A 9301-nucleotide genomic window follows, 5' to 3' on the forward strand; every position below is an offset into this window, starting at 1 on the left:
CTGGAATGGGCGGGGGGGGGAGAAAAGATGCGTACATATTACATAGTTAAAAATGCATGTGTGATCTCATACGCTTCATAGTGTGTCCCTAAATGGCAGAAATAAGATGTGGTCACCCTAGCCTCTAGTGTGCGTCAGTCAGCTTAAATCCAGCTTGTACCCACGGTGTGCTCCAGCCTTGTGCAGTTTTATTTGTTTTAAATGGTTTGTGGAATTACTTTGTTTTACTGTTTAAGTAATTTAGTATTGATAGAATGACAAATAAAAGTTGATCAAAAAACTGTTTGTCCAATGCTTTTTTTTTAATGTCGCCAAATTAACCCTGTATTAATATGCATTATAAAGCTAAAAGGCTATATTTTCTCTCGGTGAAGAATGAGTGTGGCCCACGCCAGAAAAAACCTGGACAGCCCTGGATTGGTGGATTAGTGACAGACAAAAGAGGGTTGTAGTCAATGGAGTATATCGGTGCAAGGTCTTGTTACCATTGGGGTACCTCAGGGATCTGTACTTGGACCCATTCTCTTTAATATTTGTATTAGTGATATTGCAGATGGTCTTGATGGAAAGGTATATCTTTTTGCTGATGACACGCAGATTTGCAACAGGGTTGATGTTCCTGGAGGGAGAAGCCAAATGGCAAATGATTTAGGTAAACTGGAAAAATAGTCAGAGCTGTGGCAACTGGCATTTAATGTGGATAAATGCAAAGTAGTGCATCTAGGGGATAAAAACCCAAGGGCAGAGTATAGAATATTTGGTACTGTCCTAATCTCAACGTGTGAGGAAAGGGATTTAGGGGTGATTATTTCAGAGGATTTAAAGGCAGGAAGACAATGCAATGCAGCAGCAGGAAATTCTGCCAGAATGCTATATAGGGAGATGTATTAGCAGTAGAATTAAATCCTGATGGATTTCCGCTCCCGTTATCTACGCAGCATCGTAGGGGTTAACAGGAGTAGAAATTTGTAGGTTCGCTGTTAGGAGTTAAAAGGCTATAAGAACAACTCCAATTGGTTGATGCTAGAGGAGGCCCCTGCTGGCGACCAATAGAGTCTCCTGATGGCGGAACTTGGCCTGGGGGGACCATGGTCTCCCCGCTCCAAGAATTAAAGTTCCTTACAAGCGACTCTATTGGTCGTTTGTAGAGAGCTTTAACTCTTGGAGTGGAGAGACCAGTGGTCTCCCCCGGCACCAGGATTTTAAACGTCTGTATGAGTGCAGGTGCACTTCATTGATTGATGGCAGAGGAGGCCCCTGCCGGCGACCAATAGAGTTGCTAGTACGGACCTTTAAAATCCTGGCGCCAAAGCTGCTGCATAGTGCGTACCATGTTTACCCCGTATTAACCCCTTCTACAAAACACGGCAGAAAACGGCAAAAAACACGAAGAGTTGGCCGGCACCCAAGTCTACTGCAGACCATATTTCTAGAAGGATATAGATACTTTGGAGTAAGTTTAGAGAAGGGTGCTAAACTTGTTCATGGATTGCAGGATAAAAGACTTACCTGAAAAGATAAATGATTTGGAAGAAAGATGTGACTGGGAAGATACGATCGAAACATTTAAATGCTTAAAGGGAATCAACATGATAAACAGAGTTTATTTAAAGCATGATGTACTAGAGGACATAGTTTTAAGCTAGAGGGGCAAAGGTTTAAAAGTTATATCAGGAAATATTACTTTACTGAAGTGTTAGCAGATGCATGGAATAGCCTTCCATCGGAAGTGGTAAATGTGAATACAGCGAAGGCGTTCAAGCAAGCATGGGATAGGAATTACGCAAATATAGATCTTAGATAAGGCCAAGGACTAAGGAACATATTCAGAGGTTGGGCTGACTAGATGGGCCGTCACTGTGTTTCTGTTTTATCCCCATTTTTTTTCCTAGCGACTGATTCTGCTCTACGAAAAGGCACTCCCTGTAAGGGGCTAAAGTTATTATGATAACAGGCATTTTCTGTAAATATAACCTTTGTTACTGAACAAGGCTTAGCATTAAAACAATTTAAGCAGTCTCCTTTCACACAATATATTCCTTATTTGTATTTTTAACAATTCGGTTGTATTTTTTCCTCTCTGCATCTGTACGCTCCCCACTTATATAATTAAGTTTGGGTGTAATCTTATTTTTTTAGTTTTGATGTCTGCATCTTTTCCATTTTTGCTATTACGCTTGACCTTTTTATACGTTTATTAATTTATGCATTTTTTTAATCACACACATTTTACTTCAGGTATAAATTTACTGCTCCTGGTATAACAAAGCCCCAATATGTGTTCAGCAACATCTCCTGAGTACAGTGATACCCCCTGGCATGGTCTTGTTGGGTTGTTTAGGGTTTTTCGCACCTGCCTTAAATGTAAAAACAGTATTGTAGAACTAAGTAATTTAATAAGATATACTTCTTTATGGTTGGTAGGCTGAGCGTGAAAACTCACAACACATGGGACTGTGGATCATAAGCAATGCATCATGGGTAGAGGATACATGAAGCCCATTTGTCAGCAAATGTGGACAGCACTGAAACTGAAAACTCCAGCCAAAACTATAATTACATCTGAATAAACGGGGTATACAGCGTACAGACGCCATTTCTTTGTCCATGGGGTAATTGGAACACTGGTGGCGTAACCTAAGTGGCCAGTAACCAGTATAGATGCCTTCACCACCCTTGTAACTCATGGCACCTATTGGGCGCCCATCTCAGTGTCTAGCTCTAAATTTAAAGTTGGAAGAACCCAATGACATATTAAAAATACAGATTAAAAACAATAGAGTATAAAATATTGTATCACAGTAATTAAAACAGCAGTAAAAGACAAACGGCATAAAAGAGGTAAAAGGCAAGTGTTTGCTTGAAAGGAACAGGGCATGGTTCTTTGTTTTCTGCTCCTTGGCCACCTTAATTGAACAAAAACAAACAAAAAAATGAAAGTGCCTATGGTGGCTGGATCGTCCCTTTAATCAAGGTACACGTGCTAAATGTTGCATTATAACTCCCAATGAATCTCAGATAGTAGGGGATCCTTGGCCTGTACAAATATTTATACAGCAATACCCATAATGGATATCCATTGGATATTCGGCGATCCTTGATGTCCATGCGTAGACTTTTAGACTATGTACGTTTCTTTGTTTCATTCCGTTGGTTTGGTTCCTCTTGGATTTGAGGGCGTGTGTAGTAAGGTGTGGGAAAACTCCTGCAACAGAAACTTCTCCAACCTTCTACAATATCTGGAAAAGCCTGTTTAACAAGCTGATAACAATAGGATTTTTTTTTATTAGTCAATATTCTACTAAAAAACAAATGCCCCATCCATATGATCACTGCGGGGGTATATGTCAATGCCAAGCTGATATATTTACTAAACAAATGTTTTTTTTTTTAAACTGTTTTGATGCTGATCAAGGGCAAGATCGCTGAAGTGGAGTAGACATTTTCATGAGGTTATCTCCTTAACATCCAACACCTCTGTCTGGCGCAGGTCACCAAAGAGCTGGCAAACCCCAGAGAAGGAATCTTAATTGTAGGAGAGGATTTTGACACCCTTACTGACCCAGAAGCTGACACCCTAATTCAGAACCCAAATTACATCCCATGAACAACAACATAAACAGACCCTTACAGCAAATACATTCCTTGACAACAGGGAGCTTTAAAGTATTTTGAACAGCAAGAAAACGTGGGGCAAAAAGTGGAAATCAAAGCGAACAATTTCCACTCCTACAACGACACAGTTTACAATATTCAAAAGCCGCCGGCCGCCAGCCCCGTCGTCTTGGATGACGTGAGGACTGCCTCACTAACGCAATTACACAGAGGCATTACATTGGCATATTTGATTACTCTTCAGTCTTTCCATTCCCCTCTCCTGCCCCCCACATTTACCCCATCAGGAGTTCAAATTCACTGGATAGCTTTGTATAATACGGGGAATACATGTAGAACACATATGTGTGTGTTTTTTCGCTAAACACAGTATCAATACATGTTGGGTATGCGAGTGTCTATAAAACCCTGGATAAGCGATCACCACTGTGTCCCCCCTTATGATGTCTGTATCCCCTTATAATGAATGCTCCTGAGTTGTACCATGTCAGAAAAATCAATAAAAACTGATTTTCGAAAGAAAAAAACAATCTCTACCCACTGACAAGTCCCATCTTTCACGTGTTCCTTTAGTTATGCGATGTCGTGGGGTTAATGACCAATTTTCTAAGAATTAAGTAGAAACATTTTAAAACATAAAATGAACCTTATGTATTGATTTATTACTCCTCCGTGGGTTTCCACGGCTTGAGGCTGGTCCTGCATAGGTGACTGTCAAAAAGTGAACTTCTGAGCGGAGCGTTCATCTCTCCAACAACCTCCTGGTTTCGTGAATACGCGTCGCGCCCAGGGATTAGGGTAACAATGTAAGAGAGGCCTTACCCAGTAATCTGAATATTATCTGAATATACTCAGTTCTCAGCTATTCCTTAATGTGTATTGTTGTGTTAACCAGAACTGTATTTATTAACATTATTCTTTGCTCTTGTTTGTAGGAAGCTACAGGAATCTGCCGGTCTATTAAAACCAGTATGGTTTGTCAACGCATGTATGAATCATTGCCCCAAAACTTTCCCCAAACAGACTATACGAACCAAGCTTGAGAACACAAAGGAGCAAAACAACTCACTTTTCTAATCCCAGATCAGAAAATTTTATCCTGAAATCCACCTAACGAATGCAGAAATGTAATTTCTGATACATACATACGGTATGATAAATATAAAATATAAAAAGGTATGTGAGTGATGCGCAAAAAACTATTGTGCTAAAGTTACGGCGCCATCAGATCTCATGCGTATTTGTGATTTTCATATGCAAACAGGTGCCATAGCATCAGTTCTCAAACATACTCCTAATTTATACACACAAATAGCTATCACACTCCAACACAACAGTACTCATTATGCAAAAATTGTTCTTATAGTAATTTGAGGAGAGTAATCTGTAATAAATAAATCGATATTGAGGCATTCTCCTGAAAACGTAACCATGCAACTCAATGGAGCCCAGCTTACTAACGACAATAAGATTAGTAAAATAAATCCCAAGAAAGTAAAGCCCACACTTACAATCAAATTATATATATTATATTCGATGCAAAATTATAAGGGGGGAGGGGATCAAACACTAACATGTAAAAATTATTCCACACTGATGTCACCATCAGAACCATCCAGTTCCAACAAAAAAAGCCCAAATATATAAATTGCTTTAAAAAAAAATATATGGTTTAATGGGTAACTTGAATTAACTGGGTTCAAAGATGTCCAAAATAGGACATGGAGTAAAATATCTGATACATTTTATCTGGGAACTAAAATGTTCGTACATTTAGTTTCCCAGACTCCAAACGGCAGCAAACCGCAGAGTTTTATCCTTAACCCTTTTGGGCAGGACATGAGCTGAAAGTAAACAGTTAAACGTACAAATTCCATTTAATTGCACAATGCAAAAATCATTAAGGGAGGGAAATGAAATTTAAGGTAAGCAAATTTTGTTTTTCCCCAATCGTTAAAACGGGCAGCAAACCGTAGGGATGTAGTAAACTAGTGAATGCTTAATCACTGCCTGCAAGACTTTACATCCAAAAGCAGCATCCTCAGAGGCCAGGATGTTAAGCCTGTAATATTTCCATTACTTATGGAGAGATGGCAAAGTTGTTGCTTGCAAACTTGTTCTGGAGAGGCCGATGCCTTTTCTGCCCATGATGTAGCCATGGCTCTTGTGGAATGGATGGTAATTGAAAATGGAGGAGGAAGGTCTTCAAGCACATAAAACAGCTTAATCCACACCTCTCAACATTTCAAAATGTGAAAGAGGGACGCTTTTTAAAAAAAAATCTCACGGAACTCACCAATACCACCAATTTCACTTTACAATGTTGCGCTCACATCACCACTAAAAACACACCTCGTTTTTGTCAGCAGTCATGCATATTAAAAATAACCAACACATTGAATTGAATTCCCATGAGGCTCAGCCAGACATACTACTTCATGATGCTGGCTGAGCGTCATGGGAAGTGCAGCAACAGTAAAGCTGCAGACGCTAGCTGTGAACTAAAATTCCCATGATTCTCAGTCAGCCAGGTGTCCACCAGGTATCATTGGAAGAGTAGTCCACAGCAGCAGAGATTTTTTTTTAATGGAAAAAAGGTTAATAAATACACATATACACATACACTGCCCTTACACACACATATACATGCACACTGCCCTTAGACACACACATATACACGTACACTGCCCTTAGACACACACACACATACATATACACTGCCCTTACACACACACACGTACATACATGTACACTGCCCTTATACACACATATATACACATACACTGCCTTTACACACCAGCTAACAAATACCTATACTGCTCACACAAGCTTACATACACATACAGCCCTTACACCCCTTTCTCCCCATCTCCTACCTCTTTCACTATCCACCATCCTTCTGGTGGGGATGAAGACCTTTGAGACTCTTGGAAGGTCCATGAAAGAGGATGAAAAGGTTATCTGATCTACAGAAGCTGGTAGATTTATTCAAATAAGAGAAGGGACCGCTCCATCTAATGTATCGGTTTGTCTTAGTCTGTCAATTGTCGTCTTGTCATACCCCTTGATTATACTATTGTTTTAAGCACTGCTTGTTGGCGCTATATAAATAAAAAGATAATAATAAATAAATCAAAAGGCGCAGTCTCAGGTCTGAAACGTAACTTCAATTGAGAAACATGATCCTGGACAAAAGGTGCAAAAATTATCTCCTGCTGGATATTAGTAGAAGACGCCACCTTGTGTCTGAAATCTTGCAAGTTCTAAAGACCACTTTATCTTGAAGAAATATAAGGTATGGTGTGCTTTGCATGACAACGTCTGAAGTCCTGCTACCATCTTAGCTGAGGCGATCAAAAATGAGACCTGGGTAAGCGGTTTGAGAGTGCAAGTATCTAGAGGTTCAAAAGGTAGACTGCATAACTTCTCAAATACTAGATTAAGGTCTGAAGGAGGTAAAAGGTTACGAACCACTGGGTATACACTCACTGGCCGCTTTATTAGGTATACCTGTTCAATTCCTTGTTAACGCAAATAGCTAATCAGCCAATCACATGGCAGCAACAATGCATTTAGGCATGTACTGTTTTCAAGACAACTTGCTGAAGTTCAAACTGAGCATCAGAATGGGAAAGAAATGTGATTTAAGTGACTTTGAATGTGGCATGGTTGCTGGTGCCAGAATCTGCTGACCTACTGGGATTTTCATGCACAACCATATCTAGGGTTTACAGAGAATGGTCCAAATAGGAGAAAATATTCAGTGAGCAGCAGTTGTGTGGACGAAAATGCCTTGTTGAGGTCAGAGGAGAATGGGGAGACTGGTTCGGGATGATAGAAAGGCAACAGTAACTCAAATAACCACTCATTACAACCAAGGTATGAAGAATACCATCTCTGAACACACATGTCAAACCTTGAAGCAGATGTGCTACAGCAGCAGAAGACCACGCTGGGTGCCATTCCTGCTATCTACGAACAGGAAACTGAGCCAACAATTCGCACAGGCTCACCAAAATTGGACAACGGGAGACTGGAATAGTGTTGCCTGGTCTGCTGAGTCTTGATTCCAGCTGTGACATTCAGACGGCAGGGTCAGAATTTGGCGTAAACAACACGAATGCATGGATCCATCCTGACTTGTATCAACGATTGAGGCTGTACTAATTGAGCATCGTATAAACGAGACAGCCTACCTGAGTATTGTTGCTGACCATGTCCATCCCTTTATGGCCACAGTGTACCCACAAAGCTCACATCATTTCAAACTAGTTTCTTGAACATGACAATGAGTTCACTGTACTCCAATGGCCTATACAGTCACCAGATCTCAATCCAATAGAGCACCTTTGGGATGTGGTGGAATGGGAGAATCACATCAAGGATGTGCAGCCGACAAATCTGCAGCAACTGCGTGATGCCATAATGTCCATATGGACCAAAATCTCTGAGGAAGGTTTCCAGCACCTTGTAGAAAGTATGCCATGAAGAACGAAGGCAAAAGTGGGTCCAACCCGGTACTAGCAAGGTGTACCTAATAAAGCGGCCAGTGAGTGTACATATTTACACAGAAGACGACCAACTAACTTGAGTAATAACTGCTACTTGCACAACATTTAACATTAAAAAGTGTTAAATATATGTATTGTATTAACCGCTGTGTAAATTGTTGGCGCTATATAAATAAAAGGTAATACACTAAGGGTTAGATGATTTACTCTGTCCCATTGAAGAGATCCATCTGGTCCCTTGGATAGAGCATTTGGATTTGTGGGTTGTTAACCCTCTCTCCTGGATGCAAATGACTAGACTCCTCAGTTGCAGGAGTCACACTTGTAAGTGCAACTGTATGGTATGTTCATTTTTTACCACATTGTGACATATTACACTACTAGGTGGCATTTTATGTTTTTCTTATAGGTTATGAACATTTATACATTAGTCTGTAGATGAGAATTGTCCTATGTAAGATTTTGTTATATTTCACTGATTTGCTGGCATTCAGGTATTGATTTCTTCACATTAACATTTAGTTGTGACTTCTTATGAAAATTCCCTTACATTTTGATGCATTCAAAATTATTTTATTTATTTATTTCTCAAATCTTGGTGAACGTTGCAGATTTGATTTTAGCCACGACATTCCATTTGGGTTCATTTAAAGAATCAGGAAGAGAATCATTACAGACATCCTGCAAATAACCTGAAATACATAAATACAATATATCATACTTAGTGTATTTAAAACAAGCAAAAAGGCTCCAAGAAACTGAAACCAGCACAACTACCTTTAAGGCTCGAGGAGCTGTGCCAAACTGCAAGGGCAGGGAGAACTTAGACCACCCAGAGACATAACTACTTAGTGGAGAGCTGGGCTTAAATTCCATGTTTTGCGGTAAAAAAAACAAAAAAAAAACTCCATGACATCACCGCACATGCACCCCAAAAGCCCAGAACTGCGGGGAAGAACTTTGGGTGTCCGCCCAACCGAGTGGCAGCTTCAATGGGCCTCCAAGCTACAAAGCATTCTTACTTTAAATCACCACACACACACACACACACACAAAACTTTTGCACAGTATTGTACATTCAGTATACTGACACTACTGTGAGGCAGGACACAAACTGAGTCTGAGGCAACCCCAGCGAAGCACTTTGTAGAGACTGAAGCCACAGCCATATTTTA

The sequence above is a fragment of the Spea bombifrons genome, chromosome 1 (assembly GCF_027358695.1).
Source record: "Spea bombifrons isolate aSpeBom1 chromosome 1, aSpeBom1.2.pri, whole genome shotgun sequence".
NCBI classification, from domain to species: Eukaryota; Metazoa; Chordata; class Amphibia; order Anura; family Pelobatidae; genus Spea; species Spea bombifrons.